The sequence below is a fragment of the Schistocerca americana genome, chromosome 3 (assembly GCF_021461395.2).
Source record: "Schistocerca americana isolate TAMUIC-IGC-003095 chromosome 3, iqSchAmer2.1, whole genome shotgun sequence".
NCBI lineage: Eukaryota > Metazoa > Arthropoda > Insecta > Orthoptera > Acrididae > Schistocerca > Schistocerca americana.
The window spans coordinates 299,366,922-299,387,444 of NC_060121.1; the positions used below are offsets into that span (position 1 = coordinate 299,366,922).

At 37.2% G+C, this 20,523-nt stretch overlaps 1 protein-coding gene across 2 annotated transcripts in view; it reads left to right on the top strand.

Annotated features, from left to right (window-relative positions):
• The window catches only part of LOC124606830 (ribosome biogenesis protein WDR12 homolog), a 60,312-nt gene extending 42,373 nt beyond the window's left edge, over nucleotides 1–17,939 (top strand). The window contains exons 10-11 of one of the 2 annotated variants that reach the window (XR_006978739.1): nucleotides 1,813–1,904; nucleotides 16,769–17,939. The gene's annotated coding sequence lies outside the window, so the exon portion shown is untranslated. The remainder of the gene's footprint in view (nucleotides 1–1,812; nucleotides 1,905–16,768) is intronic. The other variant, XR_006978738.1, reaches the window with a different exon arrangement.
• Nucleotides 17,940–20,523: the final 2,584 nt, after the last annotated feature.

Here is a 20,523-nt window from a genome sequence, read left to right on the forward strand (position 1 = left end):
AGACGTGTAACCAATGGCACCCCATACCATCACTACGGGTGATATGGCAGTATGGCGATAACAAATACCGCTTCCAATGTGCGTTCACCGTGATGTCGCCAAACACAGATGCAACCATCATGATGCGGTAAACAGAACCTGAATTCATCCGAAAAAATGACATTTAGCCATTTGTGCACCCAGGTTCGTCGTTGAGTACACTATCGCAGGCACTCCTGACTGTGATGCAGCGTCAAGGGTAACCACAGCCATGGTCTCCGAGCTGATAGTCCATGCTGCTGCAAACGTCGTAGAACTGTTCATGAAGATGGTTGTTGTCTTGCGAACGTCCCCATCTGTTGACTCGGGGATCGATACGTGGCTGCACGATCCGTTACAGCCGTGCGGATAAGATGCCTGTCATCTCGACTGGTAGTGATGAGGCCGTTGGGATCCAGCACGACATTCCGTATTACCCTCCTGAACCCACGGATTCCATATTCCGCTAACAGTCGTTGGATCTCGACCAACGCGAGCAGCAATGTCGCGATATGATAAACTGCAATCATGATAGGGTATAATCCGACCTTTATCAAAGTCGGAAACGTGATGGTACACATTTCTCCTCCTTACACGAGGCATCACAATGAAGTTTCACCAGGCAACGCTGGTCAACTGCTGTTTGTGTATGAGAAATCACTAGGAAACTTTCCTCACGTCAGCACTTTGTAGGTATTGCCACCGGCCCCAACCTTGTATGAATGCTCTAAAAAGCTAATCATTTGCATATCACAGCAACTTCTTCCTGTCGGTTAAATTTCACGTTTGTAGCACGTCATCTTCGTGGTGTAGCAATTCTAATGGCCAGTAGTGTAGATAATGGTGCTCGTACAGGTTGGACTGTTTACCCCCCTCCCCTCCCCCTAGCAGGAGCTATTGCACACGGGGGCACATCAGTAGACCTAACTTTTTTCTCATTACACGTAGCAGGTGTTTCATCTATTCTTGGTGCAGAAAAATTTATTACAACAGCAATCAATATACGATCAAAAAGTATAACTCAAGAACAAAAACCCTTATTTGCTTGATCTGTTGCAGTTACAGCCCTTCTTCTTCTTCTTCTTCTTCTTCTTCCACTTCCTGTTTTAACAGGAGCTATTACTGTACTGTTAACAGACCAAAACCTAAATACATTGTTCTTTGACCCTGCAAGATGGGGAGACCCAATTCTGTATGAACACTTATGATTCTTTGTACACCCAGAGGTTAACATTTTAATTCTTCCAGGATTTGGAATTATCTCACATATTGTGTGTCAAGAAAGAGGAACAATTGAATCATTTGGAACATTAGGTATAATTTATGCCATATTATCAATTGGATTAATAGGATTTATTGTATGAACACATCATATATTCACAGTAGCAATGGCTGTTGATACACGAGCATATTTCACATCAGCCATAATAATTATTGCTGTACCAACTGGTATTAAGGTATTTAGATGATTAGCTAAATTTTATGGAACTAAATTAAACTTCAACCCACTATTATTATGAGGTCTAAGATTCATTTTTTATTCACAATTGGTGGATTAACAGGTCTGGTATTAGCAAATTCATCCCTTGATATTGTACTCCGTGATACATATTATGTAGTAGCTCGCTTCCACTATGTATTACCCATAGGAGCAGTATTTGCAATTATAGGTGGTGTTATCCAACGACACCCATTATTTACAGGACTAACCATGAACAATACATGATTAAAAATTCAATTTACAATTATAGTTATTGCAATAAATTAAACCTTTTTCCCCTCAACACTTCCTAGGTCTAGCAGGAATACCACGAAGATAGTCAGACTACCCAGACACACATACATCATGACATGTAGTCTCAAGAATTGGACCAACAATCTCCATGGTAGGAATCATCATATCTATTGTAATTATATGAGAAAGAATGGTTACAAATTGAGCAATTATATTTAGTGCTAATATAAGGAGATCAACAGAATGGTTACAAAATAACCCCCGCTGCAGAACATAGTTATTCAGAATTATCATTAATTTCTAGATTCTAATCTGGCAGAGTAGTGCTGTAGAATTAAGCTCTACAAATAAAGGTTTGACCTTTTATTAGAAATACATAATGGCAACATGATCAAATTTATCACTTCAAGATGGAGCTTCACAATTAATGAAGCGATTATCATTTTTCCATGCCCATACTATAGTTGTATTATTGCTAATCACAGGTTATACCCTAAGATATGTACTATTTATTGCCTACAAAAACTGAAATATACTTCATGGACACCTAATTGAAATTATTTGAAGAGCATTACCAGCAGTTACTCTATTCTTTATTGCATTTTCCTCATTACAACTATTATATTAACTTGATGATTCAGTAGATGCAATAATTACAATTAAAACAATTGGCTAATAATAATACTGAAGATAAGAGTATTCAGAGTTCTTAGACGTAGAATTTGATACATACCTAACACCACAACAAGACCTAGAAAATGAAGCATTTCGATTATTAGATGTAGACGATTGCACAATTCTACCCATAAATACAGAAGTATGAGTATTAACAAGAGCTTCAGATGTTCTTTACTCATGAGCAGTACCTGCTCTAAGAGTTAAAACTGATGGTATACCTGGTGGACTAAATCAAGGAACATTTACAATAAATTGACCTGGACTATTCTTTGGTCAATGCTCAGAAATTTGTGGAGCAAACCACAGATTCTTAACAATTGTAATTGAAAGAACTTCAGTAAATCTATTTATCAAGTGATTATCTAAGATAATTTAAGGAGTTAGTTAATATATATATAACATTAGAGTGTTAATCTAAAATAAGTAAACAATTAGTACACCATGAAGTATCAGATGACTGAAAGTAAGTAATGGTCTCTTAAACCAAGTAATAGAAAATTAACACCCACTACTGATGAGGAATTTTTAATTCATATCCCTCAAATATCACCACTCATGTGATTCTCTCTATTCATTATATTTTCAGCCACTTTAATTTTATTCAATCAAATAACTTTTCCTCTTTTAAACCTAATCTTTTTAAAAAAGATCAGAAAATAAAACAATTGAGATAAAAAATCTAACCTGAAAATGAAAACAAATCTATCCTCAACATTTGACCTACATCTACATACATACTCCGCAATCCACCATATGATGCATGGCGGAGGGTACCTCGTACCACAACTAGCATATTCTCTCCCTGTTCCACTCCCAAACAGAACGAGGGAAAAATGACTGCCTATATGCCTCTGTCCAAGCCCTTCTCTCTCTTATCTTTGTGGTCTTTCCGTGAAATGTAAGTTGGCGTCAGGAAAATTGTACTGCAGTCGGCCTCAAGTGCTGGTTCCCTAAATTTCCTCAATAGCGATTCATGAAAATAACGCGTCCTTTCCTCTAGAGACTCCCACCCGAGTTCCTGAAGCATTTCCGTAACGCTCGCGTGATCATCAAACCTACCAGTAACAAATCTAGTAGCCTGCCTCTGAATTGCTTCTATGTCCTCCCTCAGTCCGACCTGATAGGGATCCCAAACACTCGAGCAATTCTGCCAATGTACCGGACGACGACTATCCGCCTTCCCCACAACTGCCATTATATGCTTGTCCCACTTCATATAGCTCTGCAATGTTACGCCCAAATATTTAATTGACGTGACTGTGTCAAGTGCTGCACTACTAATGGAGTATTCGTACATTATAGGATTCTTTTTCCTATTCATTTGCATTAATTTACATTTATCTATATTTAGAGTTAGCTGCCATTCTTTACACCAATCACAAATCCTGTCCAAGTCATCTTGTATCCTCCTACAGTCACTCAACGACGACACCTTCCCATACACCACAGCATCATCAGCAAACAGCCGCACATTGCTGTCCACCCTATCCAAAAGATCATTTATGTATATAGAAAACAACAGCGGACGTACCACACTTCCCTGGGGCACTCCAGATGATACCCTCACCTTTGATGAACACTCACCAGAGAGGACAACATACTGTGTTCTATTACTTAAGAAGTCTTCGAGCCACTCACATACTTGGGAACCAATGCCATATGCTCATACCTTAGGAGTCTGCAGTGGGGCACCGAATCAAATGCTTTCCGGAAGTCAAAGAATATGGCATCCGTCTGATACCCTTCATCCATGGTTCGCAAGATATCATGTGAAAAAAGGGCGAGTTGCGTTTCGCAGGAGCAATTCTTTCTAAAGCCGTGCTGATGCATGGACAGCAACTTCTCTGTCTCAAGGAAATTCATTATATTCAAACTGAGAATATGTTCAAGAATCCTGCAACAAACCAATGTTAAGGATATTGGTCTGTAATTTTTTTTAGGATCTGTCCTTTTACCCTTCTTATATACAGGCGTCACCTGCACTTTTTTCCAGTCGCTCAGGACTTTACATTGGGCAAGAGATTCGCAATAAATGCATGCTAAGTAAGGAGCCAATGCAGTAAAGTACTCTCTGTAAAACCGAATTGGAATCCCATCAGGACCTGGTGATTTATTTATTTTCAACCCATTCACCTGCTTCACAACCCCAGGGATGTCTATCACTATGTCCTCCATACGGGAATCTATACGAGACTGAAACGGCGGTATGTTTGTACGATCGTCCTGCGTGAAAGATTTCTCAAATGCTAAATTTAAAATTTCAGCTTTCGCTTTGCTGTCTTCCGTTGCCAGGCCAGACTGATCAGTGAGTGACTGGATGGAAGCCTTCGACCACTTACCGATTTTACGTAAGACCAGAATTTCCTTGGGTTTTCAGCAAGATCTTTTGCTAAGGTATGACAGTGGTAGTGATTGAATGCTTCGCGCGTCGCTCCTTTTACAGCAGCACGAATCTCTACTAACTTTTGCCTGCCCTCATTCTCCTGATCTCTTGCACTGTGAATGCATCTGCCTTTGCGTCCTGAGCATTCTCCGAATTGTGCTGTTAAATTGAACTAGAACATTCTTAGGACTATTATTAATCCCATTATTATTTTGACTTAACAGCATCACAAATTAACATTATCTAAAATAAATTAAATTTAACATTACGTAATGAATTTAAAGCATTATTAGGCCCAAAATCATTTAATATTATTTAATAATTTCATAGGACTATTCCCTTATATCTTCACTAGAACAAGACATCTAGAACTTACATTTGCAATAACCTTACCTATATGACTAAGATTTATATTATTTGGATGAATCAGTCACACTAATCATATATTTACACACGTCCCTCAAGGTACACCACCTGAACTAATATCGTTTATAGTACTAATTGAAAAAATTAGAAATGTTATTCGACCAGGTACACTAGCAGTACAACTAGCAGCAAATATAATTGCTGGACACTTATTAACCTTATTAGGGAACACAGTACCATCTATAGCAATAAATTTAATCTCATTATTAATTATTGGACAAATACTTCTATTAATTCTAGAGTCAGCAGTAGCTCTAATCTAGGTTATGTTCTCTCAATTTTAAGAACTTTATATTCTAGAGAAGTATAATAAAGTTATGTTAACAACTCACCCAAACCACCTATTCCACTTAGTAGTTTATAGACCTTGACCACTAACAGGAGCAATTGGAGCAATAGTTTTAGTATCACGATTAGCAAAATGGCTTCATCTATTTAGTATTAACCTATTCATAATTGGATTTGGAATTACTGGGTTAACAATAATTTAATGATATGTAGTTTTTGAAGGAACATATCAAGGATTACATACAGGATTTGTATCTACCAGATTTCAATGAGGAACAATTTTATTTATTGCATCTGAAGTTTTATTCTTTGTATCATTCTTCTGAGCCTTCTTCAGCAGAAGACTGGTCCCAACAATTGAATTAGGAATATTATGACCACCAATATGAATCCAACCCTTCAATTTTATACAATTCTTTTAGCTTCAGGAGTAACTGTAACATGAGCACACCACAGACTTACAAAATCTAATCACACACAAGCACTACAAGGACTATAGTTTACAGTATTATTAGGGTTATATTTCACAATGCTTCGAGCATACGAATATTGAGAAGCACCGTTCACTATTGCTGATGTGGTATACGGATCAACTTTCATTGTTACAACAAGCTTTCATGGACTTCGTGTAATTATTGGAACCATCTTCTTAACAACATGTTTACTTTGGCATTCAATAAATCAATTCTCACCAAGACACCACTTTGGATTTGAAGTAGCAGCATGATATTGACACTTCATAGATGTAGTACAATTGTTTCTATATATCTCAGTTTATTGATGAGGCAGATAAATATTTATCCAGTGTAAATAGTACATTTGACTTCCAAACAGAAAGATTGATATAAATCAAGAAAAACAATCCTAGTGATTCCCTGCAAGAATTTTTATTAGATCTATTATCCCAGTAATTGTTATAATCCTCTCCAGAACACTAACAAAAAAATTAATTAATGGCCGAGGAAAAAGGTCACAATTTGAATGTGGATTTGATCCGAGAAGATCAGCATGAATACTGTTCTCCCTTCGATTCTTTCTAATTGCAGTAATTTTTTTGATCTTTGATGTAGAAATTGCATTAATTCTACCACCTGTAATTATTATAAAAACATCAGACATTATATTATGAACAATATCAACATATTCTTCATCCTAGTCCTATTAGGAGGGCTATACCATGAATGAAATCAAGGGGCTTTACAATGAACAGAATTTGGGTTGCATTAAAAAAGTATTGATATAATCAATCAATCTTAAACAGAATAAGAAGCGAAATATTGCAGTCAGTTTTGATCTGAAAGGTTGGTAAATAATTACCCTTATTCTTCATTGATTGAAGCCAAAAAGTGGTGTATTACTGTTAATAATATAACTGTATTATAAAGTTCCAATTAAGGAAATGTAAATCCAACATAAAAGCTGCAAACATTTATATTAGCAGTTAAACTCCGTTAACATTTATATAGTTTAAATAAAACATTACATTTTCACTGTAAAAATAATATAATTATATTTATAAATACCTAAAAAAAAATCTCCATCTTCAGTGACATGCTCTAATTATAAGCTATTTAAGTATAAGAAAAACAACTCTACTAAAATAAATATTCAAAAAATAAAAGATAAATCTTAAAATTTGAATCATACGAACCTTGAATATAATTAATTGAATAAATAAACAAGCTATATAAACTTTGACCACCTAATTTCAAAGTGTATATCTAACAAACTTACTTGAAAGGAAAGGTATAAATCGTATAGAACCAGCAAATCTAACAGAAGACAATATATTTAAAGAAAATAAATTATGAGAAAAATAAAACAATAAAGCAAAGCAAAGCAATCATATGAGGAATAGGAAAAAATCAATCAAGACAAAAGGCTACCTCCAAAAACAGCAACAAATAATAAACCAGTTATACCAAATGAAATATAATAATCCCTATCACCTAAATAAAATCTACAATAAAAATTATCATCCCCAAATATTGAATAATAAAACAAACGAAAACGATAAGGAGTTAAAAGTGTAGAAAAAAGATAAGGAAAAAATCAAACAATTAATTCATCTTAAACAAACCATCACAAGAATTAAATCCTTTGAGTAAAAGCCAGCCAAAAAGGCATACCACACAAAGACAAACTAGAAACATTAAAACAAACTAAAGTTAAAGGTATAAAATCAACAATAGAGCCCATAAAATGAATATCCGGAGAATCCTTTAAATTATGAGTCATTGAACCTGCGCATATAAATAATAAAGCTTTAAACAGAGCGTGAGCTAACAAATGAAAGAAAGAAAGCGTTGGGTAGCCTATAGCCAAAATTCTCACTATTAAACTAAATTGTCTTAAAATAGAAAGAGCAGTAATCTTTTTTAAATCAAACTCACAATTAGCCCCCAAGCCAGCCATAAATATAGTTAACAAACCAATCAAAAGTAAAAACCAACCACAATTATAAGTCTAATATTGGACTAAACCAAATTAATAAATAAACTCCAGCAGTAACAAGAGTAGAAGAATGAACCAAAGCAGAAACAGGAGTAGGAGCAGCCATAGCAGCAGGAAGTCAAGAAGAAAAGGGAATCTGAGCTCTCTTAGTTATAGCAGCTAGAACAATTAATATAGTAATAACCTTTATTTCAAAAGAACTTGAAATAAAGTCATAATAATAAATGTAATTTTAACCAACAAAATGTAATATTCAAGCAATAGAAATTAAAATAGCAACATCAATCCAATTAGATAAAGCAGTTAATATACCAGCACTGTAAAACTTTACATTCTGATAATAAATAACTAAACAATAAGAAACCAACCCCAGACTATCTCAACCCAATAAGATTGTGATCAAATTAGGGCAAATAATTAAAAATCCTATTGAAAGAATAAAGATTAAAACAATAATAATAAAGTCTTATATTCTTCTCACTTGATATATAATCCTCTCTATAACAAATTACCGAAGAAGAAATATATAAAACAAAATACATAAAAATAAGAGATATTCAATCCAAAATTAGTCATCACAACCATAGAACCATTTAAATTAAAAAGTTCTCATTCAACAAAAATTCTATAATCAACTATTAAATAAATACCCAAAATAAAAATTACAGTTAAAAAAAAAGAGAGATAAAATACCTCAAAGAACAAATAGAAAATAAATACACAGTCTAAAACGAAAAACTTCATATCACTGCTCCCACAAAAGAATATTTTTAATTGGAATTTATTAAAATTTTAAATTAATTAAAATTTAAACAAAGAATATTCAAAGGCAATCAGTGCAAAAGTAAAAGATGATATTCCCAAAACTAACCAAGAGAACTAGTATAAACCCCAGAATAATAATTACCATGTGCTGAGAATAAGAATATATATAAAGTATAAACACCTCAAAAAAAAAAAGATAAAGAAAGAAAAAAAAAAACAAGAACCAAAAATCTAAAAGCAGATCAAGATATAATCCTATTTAATAATCTCAACCCATCTACCAAATTTAATGGAGGGGCAGCAGCCATATTTGATGATCTCAAATGGAATCACCACAAAGCCATTCTAGATATTAAATTAATTATACCACTATTAATTAATGATCTTCTTCTACCTAAAGTCTCATAAATAATATTAGACAAAATAAACCAGAAGAACATAATCCATGACAACCATTAAAGAAAGTGAACCTATACAACCTCATGAATTTATAGTCATTAAACAACCAATAACCATTCTCCTACGAGCAACAGAAGAGTAAGCAATTAAAGACTTTAAACCAACCAGACAAAAATAAATAAATCTAACAATAACACCACCAGACAAATCTAAAGTTTCCAGAAATAATCAAACTTTAAAACCAAATAAGATATAACCTTTATCACCTGATAAATACTGTAACCATCTAACTTAAACAAAACACCTGCAAGAATTATTCTGCCAGAAATAGGGGCCTCCACATGAGCCTTAGGAAGTATAAAAGAACCAAAAACATAGGTATCTTAACAAACAAAGCCAAAATAATAAGAACCAAAATCAAACAATAAAGAAAAGTATAAAGTATTAGCAAATTCATAAACCTTAAATAAAACCAATAATAAAGGCAGTCTAGCAACCAAAGTATAAATAATCAAATAAACCCCAGCCTGTAAACACTCGGGTTGGTAACACCAACCCAAAATTAAAAGTAAAGTAGAGACCAATCTAGCCTCAAAAAAACATAAAAAGAAAGAAGACTTAATCTAGCAAATGAAAAATAAAGTATAATTATTAAAATCAAAACCACAAAAATAAAAAAAATTAGAATGGTATGAATAAACTGAAACTCTGGCAGTAATTATTAAGGAACAAATCCAAAAACTTAATAAAATTAGACTAAAAGAAAAACAATCAACTCCAAAATAATATCTAACTATATCTATCTGATCTACTAAGATCAGCATATTATAAAAACAACTTGACAGAAACATCAAAGAATGAACCGGCCATCAACAATTATCTAATAAACAAAAAGGGATCAAAAAAGAGTCATGAATAAATATTTTGACATAAAGAATTAAAAAAAATCATTACCATGAGATCGAATCGTCGAAACCAACATAGAGAGACTAAAGCTCCCTCACAAACAGAAAAAACTAAAAAAATAACAGGAAAAAATAATCGTCATCAAATTCAATAAGAACAACAATAAGTATAAATAAAGAAAGAACAATACACTCTAATCTCAACAAAACCATCAATAAATGTTTACATTTAAAAGACAAAACATAAACACTAGCAAAATAAATCAATAAAGAAGTAAAAACAGAGAAAAAAATGCCGGTCTTGTAAACCAGAAGTAAGTCTAGTCTCACTTTTAAAACTTCAAGGGTGGCAGAGCTATCCATCATCGGTCCCCGAAACCGATACGTTAATAAACTAACCCCTGAAATGACTAAAATAATAATTACATCACTGTCAAATGTAATATTTATTAATTTTATTAAATTAAGACTAAACAATGATGAATATCGTGCATGTGATGGGAATAAAAGTGTATCCAACTTTGGACTCGATCATTCAACTCTTGAATGATACATTTAAAAATTTCTGTGGACAGATTGCTTATGTTACGGAAAGGAAGGCTGGCAATAAAAATCTACCTTACTCCAAATGCAGCACAATTTTGAATAAAGTCGTATGAAATCTGAATGATCCACAGGACATGTATGGCTGTTCATTATATGCATAGGAAGCTCCAATGAAACAGAAATGAAATTTCTTTCTGCAGATACTCTGAAAATAAGACAGATTGTATTAAACCTTGTGGAGCCTCTTCTCAACTTAGTCCATAAGCTCTTGGTGGACAATTGTTGCAGCAGTGTGCATTTGTGTCAGTTCATGAAGGAAAGAGATACGAATGTAGCTGGAACGCATAAACTAAATACACTACTGGCCATTAAAATTGCTACACCAAGAAGAAATGCAGATGATAAACGGGTATTCATTGGACAAATGTATTATACTAGAACTGACGTGTGATTACATTTTTACGCAATTTGGGTGCATCGATCCTGAGAAATCAGTACCCAGAACAACCGCCTCTGGCCGTAATAACGGCCTTGATACGCCTGGGCACAGTCGAACATTTTCTGTATTCAGAAAGGCCCGTACAAGACCTGCAACATGCGGTCATGCATTATCCTCCTGAAATGTAGGATTTCGCAGGGATCGAATGAAGGGTAGAGCCACGGGTCGTAACATATCTGAAATGTAACGTCCACTGTTCAAAGTGCCGTCAATGCGAACAAGAGGTGACCGAGACGTGTGACCAATGGCATCCCATACAATCACTACGCGTGGTACGCCAGTCCGGTGATGATGAATATACACGTTTTCAATGTGCGTTCACTGCGATGTCGCCAAACACGTATGCAACCATCATGATGCTGTAAACAGAACCTGGATTCATCCGAAAAAATAATGTTTTGCCGTTCGTGCACCCAGGTTCGTCATTGAGTACACCATCGCAGGCACTCCTGTCTGTGATGCAGCGTCAAGGGTAACCACAGCCACGGTGTCCGAGCTGATAGTCATTGCTGCTGCAAACGTCGTAGAACTGCTCATGAGGATGAAGATGGTTGTTGTCTTGCAAACATTGCCATCTGTTGACTCAGGGATCGAGACGTGGCAGCACGATCTGTTACAGCCATGTGGATAAGATACCTGTTATCTCGACTGCTAGTGATACGAGGCTGTTGGGATCCAGCACGGCGTTCCGTTTTACCCTCCTAAACCCACCGATTCCATATTCTGCTAACAGTCATAGGATCTCGACCAACGCGAGCAGCAATGTCGCGATACGATAAACCGCAATCGCGATAGGCTACAATCCGACCTTTATCAAAGTTGGAAATGTGATGGTATGCATTTCTCCTCCTTACATGAGGCATCACAACGACGTTTCACCAGGCAACGCCGGTCAACTGCTGTTTGTGTGTGAGAAATCGGTTGGAAACTTTCCTCATGTGAGCACGTTGTAGGTGTCGCCACTGGCGCCAACCTTGTGTGAATGCTCTAAAAAGCTAATCATTTGCATATCACGACATCTTCTTCCTGTCGGTTAAATTTCGCGTCTGTAGCACATCATCTTTGTGGTGTAGCAACTTTAATGACCAGTAGTGTAGGAAGAATGTACCAGATGTGTTGAAAAGTGCAAGACTCAAGAAAGATGAACTCATAGCATATCATTAACAGGACGTTATAGAGCGAAAATGGATATACACTCCTGGAAATTGAAATAAGAACACCGTGAATTCATTGTCCCAGGAAGGGGAAACTTTATTGACACATTCCTGGGGTCAGATACATCACATGATCACACTGACAGAACCACAGGCACATAGACACAGGCAACAGAGCATGCACAATGTCGGCACTAGTACAGTGTATATCCACCTTTCGCAGCAATGCAGGCTGCTATTCTCCCATGGAGACGATCTTGGAGATGCTGGATGTAGTCCTGTGGAACGGCTTGCCATGCCATTTCCACCTGGCGCCTCAGTTGGATCAGCGTACGTGCTGGACGTGCAGACCGCGTGAGAAGACGCTTCATCCAGTCCCAAACATGCTCAATGGGGCACAGATCCGGAGATCTTGCTGGCCAGGGTAGTTGACTTACACCTTCTAGAGCACGTTTGGTGGCACGGGATACATGCGGACGTGCATTGTTCTGTTGGAACAGCAAGTTCCCTTGCCGGTCTAGGAATGGTAGAACGATGGGTTCGATGACGGTTTGGATGTACCGTGCACTATTCAGTGTCCCCTCGACGATCACCAGTGGAGTACGGCCAGTGTAGGAGATCGCTCCCCACGCCATGATGCCGGGTGTTGGCCCTGTGTGCCTCGGTCGTATGCAGTCCTGATTGTGGCGCTCACCTGCATGGCGCCAAACACGCATACGACCATCATTGGCACCAAGGCAGAAGCGACTCTCATCGCTGAAGACGACACGTCTCCATTCGTCCCTCCATTCACGCCTGTCGCGACACCACTGGAGGCGGGCTGCACGATGTTGGGGCGTGAGCGGAAGACGGCCTAACGGTGTGCGGGACCGTAGCCCAGCTTCATGGAGACGGTTGCGAATGGTCCTCGCCGGGGAAGTGGCGGTGCGGTCCCCTACGGCACTGCGTAGGATCCTACGGTCTTGGCGTGCATCCGTGCGTCGCTGCGGTCCGGTCCCAGGTCGACGGGCACGTGCACCTTCCGCCGACCACTGGCGACAACATCGATGTACTGTGGAGACCTCACGCCCCACGTGTTGAGCAATTCGGCGGTACGTCCACCCGGCCTCCCGCATGCCCACTATACGCCCTCGCTCAAAGTCCGTCAACTGCACATACGGTTCACGTCCACGCTGTCGCGGCATGCTACCAGTGTTAAAGACTGCGATGGAGCTCCGTATGCCACGGCAAACTGGCTGACACTGACGGCGGCGGTGCACAAATGCTGCGCAGCTAGCGCCATTCGACGGCCAACACCGCGGTTCCTGGTGTGTCCGCTGTGCCGTGCGTGTGATCATTGCTTGTACAGCCCTCTCGCAGTGTCCGGAGCAAGTGTGGTGGGTCTGACACACGGGTGTCAATGTGTTCTTTTTTCCATTTCCAGGAGTGTATAAAAAAAAACAAGTGGTATTCATTTCAGCACTCAATATTGATGCAGTTGTTACAGCAACCAAAGGGGGTAAAAAAAAAAAAAAAAAACCTCGGTGCACTACAGAGTGCAATTTGTATATGGGTGGTGTAGATTTCAAGGTTCTGAAACTGCAACATTTTCTCATTGAAAGGAAAAAAAGGTGTTAAATGGTACATAAAAATGTTTAGAAGGCTAGTGAGTATTACAGTGCACAAAGCTTGTATTTTTTGTAAAGCCAGTGAGAGGACACGGGAAGAAATGCACACAAATTTCAGGCTTCTTCTTATACTGTAACTGCTGAAAATTCACTGAAAGAGTGTAGTTCCGCCTCAATGTGGATGGTCTTCAGAAACTCCTGCACCTGAACAGCTAATAGCAAAGCATTTCATTGAGAAAATCCCACCTGCAAAGAAGAGCAAGCTCAAAATGAGAGGTACAGATGCTGGAGGATGACATGAAAACAAAAAGAAACATCATTCTCATGCAGAGACTATGGTGTAAGTGTTTGTTTTGAGGATTGCTTCAAGATATACAATACCGAAACTTCATTTTCGGTGATAACGCATGTTTTATTCATAATAAAGGTATAATATTAACAATTCCTGAAAAATTCATTACTATGGAACAAATAATTTCCGCACTGGAGTTATTTGACTGTAACACTGCAATTTGTGTACCATCAGCAGGCTAGGCATGTGTATGGAAACTATCAATCAGAAGGATTAAAACGACATATAAAAATGAAGACAATGCCCTTAAAATACTATTAATGAAATGCGAAATATACATAATATAACAGAGTAAGTTGGGCTTTTAACTTATCCTATTTGTTATACCACTCGTGATGTCGGTTTTCTTTTTTTCTTTTGTGATCTTGTTTCATTAAAAGTGTGTATAATGTAGTTACACAAAATAATTAATTCCTTATTCATGCAATATTTCCATGCATAATTTAATGATTGCTAATGAAAATAGTATATTTAGGCCTTATGGAAACATTCAAGAAATATTCATGATTTACTGTACCTGCAAATCATGTGAATACAAATTTCATTGACGCTGAAAGTTATTTGTTTTAAGAGTGACCTAGAACATCTGAAAGCCCCTGTTCTCCTCTTTCAAACAAACGTTGTAATATTCCTGAAAAATTTCAAAAATTAGTTCTATTTAATATTTTTGTGTTCCAGAATATTCCAATCTCAAAATGTTATTCTTTCCAAAAGTATATGCTTTACTTAAACAACCTGTTAGTTTGTTAATTATTCCAGTCAGAAAATTTCACTTTCTCAGAACTTTTTTTGGGAAACTTTGCTTATCCTCATGCACATTAGCATTGCTCTTCCATAAAACAGTTCTGACAGTTGTCATTTTGGTATTATACAGCTAGTAGTTAACACTTTTGCTGCGACTGAACAAGCCACGAGCCAGTGTGGCTGACACTTATAAGCGTCCGCGCTCACTGTCGGATTACTCAGTCTAGTTGCAGCATCTAAGCTAGCATCAAAGTGTGTAAACTTTTGTTTTGTGTGGTCAGTTATCGAACATATATTGTTCGTAGTGGTGGCTGATGAACTGACACCTGGATCTTCCGATGTGAAAAGGAGCAGGAAAAGTGTCAAATTGACAGAGGAACAGTTACTTAGTGTACTAGACGACGGTGATTTTCTGTATAGTGAGGACGAGACATACCACGGAGATTGTCATTTAGAGGCTGCAGAAGATTTGCAGAGCGATGATAGCATGGAAGCCCAGCTTTCGAATCTGTTTCGTGACTGTTCCGAATCCGACAATACAGATCACGACAATTGTGTGGAAATCGACGACGAAAAAGAGCCCGACCTGTCACACGGAGATAATCCAGGCGAGTCCTGGCGTAAAGAACCACGTAATATGCAGTATCACCCATTTACGAAGGAAGAAGTTTTGCAAATCCATCCTGCTGGCATTTCTCCTATAGATTTCTTCAGATTATTGGTAACAGACTAATTGTTGCAACTTGTAGTTGACGAAACGAACGATAACGCAGTCAAAGTATTGCTGAGCGAAAATACAAAAGAGGGATCTAGGATCTGTAAATGGAAATCTCTAAGCATAGGTGAATTATTAGTTTTCCTGGGTGTTTCGTTACATATGGGTAACGTTAAATATCCGCGATTACAAGCCTACTGGAAGAAAGAACCGCTGTTTGAGAATAGAGGAATAGCGATGAGTATTAGCAGAGACCGGTATTTGATCATTTTGCAAAAAAATCCACTTCCAGGAAACCCGAAACCAGATGATCATTTATATAAGATACGATCTATATTGGATTATTTTAACACGAGAATGTCTCAAGTGTATTACCCGGGAAGAGATTTATCAATAGATGAATCAATGATTCTTTGGAGGGGAAGATTGTCATTTAGACAATACATAAAAAGCAAACGTAATAAATATGGCATTAAGATGGACGTGCTCAACAATCCAGACGGTTTCATAAATAAGTGTGCTGTGTACACGGGAAGTAGTGTAGATATGGGGGAAAAGGTCACGCTGAAAAGGGCGTTTTGCATTTGATGTAAGAAGATGCGGCTTGCATCTTGGTCATCACATTTACTTGGACAATTATTATAACAGTTTTCATTTAGCTACAACTCTGTTGAACCTAAAAACAGTTTCAGCAGGTACTCTGAGATTAAATTGGAAGTATATCCCCGAAGACGTTGTATCGGCAAAACTTGGGAGAGGAGAGACAACTGAGCGGTATTCTAATGGAGTTATGAATGGAAAATGGAAGGGTCGACGAGAGGTTTCCTACATTTCCACAGAACATCTAAATTTTATGGAGCAAGTGACGAATGCGCACCAGCAAATAGTCACGAAACCTTTGCCTATTACTAGGTGCAATGCGTGTATGTCTGGGACTGATAAACAAGATCAGATGTTATCGTATTATTTATGTGAACGAAAGACTATCCAATGGCCAAAAAAACTTTTCTTTCATGTCATAGACATGCTAGTTTTCAATTCTCTATATCTGTACAACAAATACCGTACTCAGTAAATGAAATGATGATGTACGATTACAGAATGAACATTCAAAGGACTTCCTTCCACCAATGGAGGTTCCACGGAATGTGAGCAAGAAACATCACAAAGAAGAACATGTTGTGCAAAAGCGGGAAGCTACTGCAGGGAAGAAGCAAGTTATGAGAAAGCGGTGTAAGAAGTGCGCGGAACAAGGCAAGTGCACTGATACACCATACGAGTGTACAACCTACACAGACAAACCTGGATACTGCTTGAACTGCTGTATAATTTCCCACAAGTGGCAAAAACTCGATAATATCGGGGAAATTCCAATTATCAAAGACAACTTCTTTTATTTCTTTTGACATTGCAATGTTTCTTTTTATGACGTGAAACGTTAGAACTTTTTTCACGAGTACTCAGAAAATGAGGTTTTCTTTTGTGTTAAGTCGACTTATTTCTTATTGCGTTGTAAAACGTTCACTTCAGTTTTTTGGGCATTGACATATTGTCTCAGTGAGTCTGCAGTTGGTATTCAGTCAGTATAGTCACTGTCTCAGCAAGTTCACACCTGCTAGTTAAATAGTATAGTCACTAAGTCATTCAGAACCTTGCAGTTAGAAGGTATAAATGTAAGTGAGCTTGTGTTTGGACATCCAGAGTGAATAGTAAGTTCACAGTGAAATTTATAACTTGTGAATCTGTTTCAATGATTATTGTCCCTTGTCAGAATTTGGAATAGTCTCGAAGTTTGTGTAGCTTACTGACATGCAAAGATAGTGATGTCCTACTGTAGTTTTTCAAAGTTGATCATCAAAGTTAACTGTATGGTAATAAGTGTGTAGAGAAATGAAAACAAATATACTGTGCTATGTACATCATTTAATAACAGTTCACCACCATCAGTAAACATGGGAAGGAGAGTAAAGCAGACATTCTACAAGAGTTATGAACAGTGCTTACGGTCCAGGCCAGTAAGTTACAATATGGCCTATCACATACGCTACTCACTTCAGAAATGTAATTACAGCCACCATCAACATAAGCAATGAGAATGATGATGTATTTTGTATATTTTAAACAGTATAATAGGTACAATTTACATTTGTTTGCTTTCTAAGAAATTTATTGTGCTTTACCTTTTTAATGAAAAGAAACACTATGCTTGTGCTTATTCACTCTGTCTGTATCTAATTGTAAGCATCTAATAAATTTATCATTTTTCTTGTGTCCACAGTATGACTTCAGTGCCTTAGCAATTTTCTACCCATTGTGTTTGTGATGTGGATCTCTTGGATTCCAGTAACATCTGTGATACCTATTTTCTTCTGTCAGCAACATTATATTCTATTCATTGCTCATGCAACTCATGTCAGCAACAAAAGTAGAGAAGACAGCAGATGAAAGGTTTCTGGATCTCTAGCATGGAAGTGAAGAGTATTCAAACTTCCTTTGATAGTTTGCTGAAAGACCGACAACCAGCAGAAAATGAAAAACATTAGCATATGTAAACCAAATGCGACCGAATGCAGTTCTCACACGTCTACCGTTTACATGAGAGAGAATTCTCGTTCGCACTTGTGTAAACCAGGCTTTACAAAAGTACAGGGGCATCTGTAAATCTGATGAAGCATTTTGAAAAATCATTTTAGGTTAATGGCTGAACATAACGTATCAAATGGTACGGCGTGTGAAACACAAACTCTCAAAGTTTGTTTATGGAACATGCTGTCAGTAGGTTAGGTTGGAAAACCACTGACCCTGGTGCCACCACCTGTATTTCTCAAAATGTGTGTGGTAATTTACTCATTTTCAATCAGTAGTGTGTGTGGAAAATGCTTTCCGTAACAAGTCTCACAAGTTGAGGAGTGTTTGTATGGTGCAGAATGTTCGGGCTGACCGAGTGTGTCAGAACACATAGTGGACCGTGTGAGGGACATGAAGCTATTGCAGAATTTAACATCCCTCAGCCAACAGTGTGGAAAATGCTTCACAAGTAATTAATAGTGAAGCTGTAAAAATTGAAATGAAGCTGTACAAATTGCAGCTCCTGCAAGCTGTAAACAACGATGTTAAATTATGGTATCTGCATTTCTGCATCAGTCTGCAAGACCATCTTGAAAATTACAATTTTGTAAGCACATTAATCTTCAATGACAAAGCCACTTTTCACCTTTCAGAAAACTTCAAATGACACAACACACACATATTTGGGAAGAGAATCCGCGTTCAACTGTCGACACACATTTGGCATTCTAAGAAAGAGAACATATTCTGTGCTGTATCCAACAAGAAAGTCTATGGCTCCTCCTCCCTCCCTGAGAGAACTGTCGATTGAATAACCTATCTCAACACGCCACAACTATGGCTTGTGTCACAATTTGAAACTGGTAGCAGTGATTTCATCTTTCAGCAAGCTGGGTACTGGTCACTGGACTTGATACCTTGTGATTTTTTTTTTTTCCTTGTGAGGTACATCAGGAGTAGTGTTTCACCTCTATCATAGAACTATGAAGACTTAACAAGAAGTCACCATGGCGCTGGTGTTACTGTCACTCCTGATACACTGGGTAGGGTATGGGAAGAATTTGGCTATTGAATAGATGTATGCCCATTTGCTGTATTGTTGTTGGCCATTTATTTTGATAAATTTCATCAACTTTGTAATTACCCTCTATTTTATATGAAATTTAATCTCTTTCTATCCTTTCCTGTGAAGATGACTGTCAGAAATTGCAATTGAAGAAAGACTTTGAGTGTAAAATCTTCTGCCCATCAATCATGATAACTGCAGACACATTGTTAGAGCAGTTGAGCTGAATTTTTAAGACAAGCTGAAATTTTGTGGTGGATCCGCACACAGTATTGACAGTCACAGATGTCCATCACTGCATAAATCCTGTTAAAGGCTCAAAAGAGATCTCATGCTTGACCTGCCTGTCTTTATTAAGGTATTCATAGGTTCAGAAGTACGGCCTATAATTTTGTGCAGTTCCATTATTAATTACTTATTCCTAAATAGTGGGGAAAGCGATCATCAGTTTCATGCAACATAGCAAAATCGTAATAATATTGCAATCTTCCTTCGTATTTTGAAGAATAATGTTGTCATAGATGGTGTATCAGTAAGCTGACTATGGTCCCATGTGTAGTGCTAAGTGAAGAATTGTTAGGAAAGATTTAAGTTGTCAGTGGGCTGTCAGTGACTATTATCTCAGCTACTAAAAGAAACCTAAGGGAGCACTCCTAATTTCCAGATTTCATCAGAGTGCAGGACAAGTAACAATACAACAGGTTTGTCAAAATATTTCAGATATTTTCAAATGAGAATGGGAGACATTAAATAAGCTGTGGTATATTGTAGGGACCTCTTAACAAATTTGAAACCGGAGCTCTGCATTCAGAAATAGGGGAGAGTAGGGCACATTGAACGATAAAAAATATTTCTCCGTGTTACTCATCCAATAACTTTATTACAGAATTGTGATTTACAGATGTTACAGTTTAATCATTCAAGTATCAAATGGCCTTATATGATTGCATTGTCATTAATTGTTTTTAGCTGCATGCCTTTGAAGAAAATTTGGTAAATGGTTCATTGTGCTCCACATGTGGGGTACAATGAACCACTTTAAACAGGTTCATTGAGAGAACCTATTTAGCATACATAGTAAGTGTAAATATACTGTAAACATAATGTTTACAAATATTCCATGTGTGAATCATATAATTAAATCTGTAGCCACTCAATCATGTAACTCATTTTGGAATTACCGAAAATCAATGGACTCGAAACTGATTCCAAATCTGAAAT